The sequence below is a fragment of the Cupressus sempervirens genome, chromosome 6, assembly GCF_028749045.1.
Source record: "Cupressus sempervirens isolate cs-2001-9-10 chromosome 6, ASM2874904v1, whole genome shotgun sequence".
Lineage (NCBI taxonomy): Eukaryota > Viridiplantae > Streptophyta > Pinopsida > Cupressales > Cupressaceae > Cupressus > Cupressus sempervirens.
In genome coordinates this window covers 271,325,070-271,329,128 of record NC_143123.1, presented here as the reverse complement: position 1 = coordinate 271,329,128, position 4,059 = coordinate 271,325,070, and positions in this window count along the sequence as shown.

Sequence of the window (4,059 nt, the reverse complement as noted above, 5' to 3'; positions counted from 1 at the left end):
AACACAAGGACAGGAATGAGAACACAATGCAAAACAAACACCCAACCGAAAGCGACTCAAGAGGACAGTTTCTACATGAATCCCAAAGCCAATAAAACCATACATCATGAAATCACTCAACCGGCCTCAATCTAAGAGTATGGATTCTACATGAATCCTAATGATGCAACAAGACCAAAAGTCATGAACTTACTCAACCAGCCTCAATATGAGAGTATAGATTCTACACGAATCCTAGTGCTCATGAAACAAAAGCAAAGGTCCAACAGAAACCATAACAGGTATAAAATCACTCAACCGAACACAACATTGAGAGTACGGATGCAACACACATCCCAATGCAACATAAAAGTGCAAAAATGGTATGAATGATATCCAAATAGATCATCAAGGTCCAAGACCCACATTGTGCCAAGAAAACCCAAGAAAATAGGGCGATACACAAAACGAGGTAAAAACACCAAATTTAGGAAAACTTCAAAATTAAAACCCATTTGGCCTTTGGGTTCAAAAATCCCAAAAATCCAAAAATAAATGAAATTGGACACCATATGCAAAAATGGCCAGCATAACGGTATAAAAATCCCAAACCCTCATTACAAAAAATAAGGAAATGTTCATACCCACCCAACCGGGTAGAACTAACATACAAAAACAGAGGGGAACACTAGTTCTCAGCCTCCAACTAAATGGCTACCAAAAATAGAAGTAGAAACGGAGTCGAAACAATAAAACGAGAAAGCCCTACCTCACAGCCAAAAGGGCAAAATGGAAAATTGAACCAGAAAATAAAATGCCTGCAGAAGTGGCTGAGAAATGCAGCAATCCAAGGTTTCCCCGAGCTGGATCCAATGAGCTCAACCTCGCGACGATCCCACGCCCATAGCTCCCACAATGAACAAAACAATAAATCTCCATGAAGAGGACTTTGGGTTTTACTCTCCAACTTTCCAATTTGAAAGTCAGAAGTGAGGAATTAAATTCCTTTTTGGATACTTATTCACTTTTTGAGTGAATAATCGATTAGGAAAAATAACCAGCCAACCTAGTTAAACCCCGAATCGACCCAAATGAAAATAGGCTATTCCTATAAATAGGAATTCATCTATGGAAAAGCTGCCAAAAATTAAATTAAATTAATTAAAAAGCTCGAAAACCCAAAAATGCATAAATCTCCTTAACGACTTTCGTGATAATGCGAACCTCTAAATGCACAGATACGCTCACTGGTCTAATCACATAATGCAAATGAGTTCAGATTTAATCATCACTGAAAGGCTTAAATTAAACATTTAATTAAGGATACGTCGACCATACAAGGATGACATTGGTAAAATATGAAAGGCTGAATCACTAACTCCATGTGCCACTATCAGGGATATAAATCCTACACTCTAAACAACACAATCAAGTGCAATTGCATATAATAACATAGCCAAAGAAATAAATGCATTAAATCACCTAATTTAACCATTTATTTAATTATATTAAAATAATCTATTTACATCACTCATGTTCGCATAATGCATAACAACACAGGAATGAAGTAAATAACCATAACATTAAATCCATTACATAACATAATTAGAGGTATGTCCAAATACTAGATAACCAGATATCATCATAAAACACACTGTTATTTCAAAATGGCATCATCATGTAATATGATTAACTGAATAGCATAGTAGTCTAATATCTATGATACTGGAATCAAAGAGTAACATCTAACCCTCAGGTCATCTCAAATGCAAAACATCACATAAGAATAGATATCTCTCAGATCAAAATAAAACAAGGTAAATGTTCGCAGCACATAACCAAATAATCCAACAAGAACAATCCATTCTAATTACTTAAGCATTTAATAAGGCACTTAAAACACATAAGCAAACACAACCAAAAATATGACTAACCACTGCTACAAGAACCTAGTCCCGTGTAGCATGGTAATAGAACATAGTGCAATCTCTGTACACATCTCAGGGTAATCACGGAACAACCTCATGATACCACATCGATCTTGGTAACCAATGGCACAAACCTCAGTGAACCAAAAATCACAACATAATCTCATAGATAAGTCAAAAGCACAAACAAAGAAACTGATACAGAAACATAAATCCAAACACCTCGACAGTGTATACCACTTAGGGTCACAATCATGATCTATCACAACAAAAGATCAGCAAGGTTGCATCCATCAGGATGACTTACAGAAGTCAAATGGGAGAGGCACTACAATTTATCTAATAAATTATAGGCCTTTTTACATTCCAATTCACATTACCAATAGTAGGAAAGTCATTTTGGAAGTAAAATAACATCCATACCAATAAAGAAACATACTTTTAGGTGTTGGTCTTTGCAACCCAAATTGTCTTCATGTTTTCCTCAAATTACTTCAATAGAAGCTTGTCTAAGTCTAGCTTGAGACCTTTCTTCACAATCTTGTATGCAAGATCCACTTCTTCACATGGAATGCTATTGGGTTGGATGGATTGTTATATTTTGTAGACCATGACATAGGTTCCAAACCTTGTCTCACGATTAGTGATAGCTGTACAACCATTAGTACTCTTCCATCCCATACAACACCTATATGGTCTTTACTATCCTTCCTTGATATGACTCTAATGGCTTTGGCCTTCTCGATAACTGGATAATCGATAGCCATATAAGTAACATCCTTGGAAATTTTTACTAGCTCATCTAGCCGCATTATTATGTTGTAAGCTTAGACCAACATAATCCTCATCCATTCAATCTTGAAAACCTTTAGAAAATGTAACACTTGTATCAAACCATTCATCTCCAATTGTTCATGCTCATCCTTGAGCTAACCATCTAAACATTATTCATTATAGGTTTGTTGCAACCCATAATCTCCTACTTCACCAATTTTACAAAACATGAACACGTGAATGTCTCTAACCAATAAAACCCTCAACGATATTGACAATAAGGTTCATATCATCAATTTATGTAGCTTGTACATTGGTTCCTTAGTTTTAATCAACTTAACCTTTCCAACCTTTGAGGTCTTAGAAGGTGCAAATCTAGATGCCATTGTTGAAATACATGAAACTAGGCTTTTGATGAACACAAATAGAACTTCTTTATACACACTTCTTCACCAGATTCACTTGCACAACAAGAATGTCTATCAAATTTACTCTCTTTATCTACAAATTCAACATCACTCAAAAATAGCTCAAATTTATACAAATTCACTTTGTGAAATCATAAATGCAAGGTACAAAATGAAGAGTTTGAGCCCTTATTTAAAGGTAAAATTTATTTATGTGTTAGGTAGGGAATAATAAATTATATATCCTAAAAACTTGGTCTACATGCAATACTCAATCAAGAACTACTTACTAACCAACTTAGTTTACTCATAGTTAACACCAACTACATCACTTGCTCAGTTATCTCTTGATTTCATTGATTGCCATGCTCAGTAGAATTCACTAACTTCACTAACTTCCATACCTATATGAGTTGTCTTAATGCATTTTACAATATGTCAATATGGACTTCCTTTCAATATTACAAGGAACTAATATATGATATAACAATTCTAATGCAATTCACATACCTTCTTGTATGGTTTAGTTGGTGGTAGTGGATTCACCTAATCCATTGGATGAGGTGTCACTGGCTATAACATTTGATATTCTACTTTCTTTTGCCTTCTTTCTCCATTTATTTCCCATTTGATTATAAATTTCATTAACCTCAACTTTGCTCTTTCCTTTGGTATCATCCTCATTCGATGTTGATTCTTGATATCTAAAATCTTTGCTTAAGTGACCAATCTTGTGACATTGAAAACATGTCATTCTAGTATTCCTTTAATTTCTAGGTCTTCCTCCAATGTGTAACCTCATAAAATTGGTTATAATGTGACCATATCATCCACATGCTCTACAGGTAATCCTTCTGTTGTGATCCCAATTAACAATGTTACCCTACTTTCTTGATACCCAGTTGGACTTTTTTTGTGATATGCAATCTTGTGACTATTAGAATATTTAGAATGGCTAAGAGGGGGGTGAA